Below are 220 nucleotides of genomic sequence, written 5' to 3' on the forward strand. Positions count from 1 at the left end.
TTTTACATTTCGCTCCCTGTCTCTCCTGCAGTGATGTGTGTGGCTGCCACTTGCCTCTGATTCCCTGGCCCTGGGCGGAGCAGTCAACATGCTGCAACTTTGGAAAATCTTTAGAGGCCTAAATACCTTTGGCAGCCTGGCCCTTGGGTCCTGGGGAGGCTGCGTCCAGGGAAGGCGGCCAATGCATGAGATGGTCCCACCCTAGGAAGAGTCTGTGTGG

This window comes from Chelonia mydas, chromosome 12, assembly GCF_015237465.2.
Source record: "Chelonia mydas isolate rCheMyd1 chromosome 12, rCheMyd1.pri.v2, whole genome shotgun sequence".
In the NCBI taxonomy this organism is placed as follows: Eukaryota; Metazoa; Chordata; order Testudines; family Cheloniidae; genus Chelonia; species Chelonia mydas.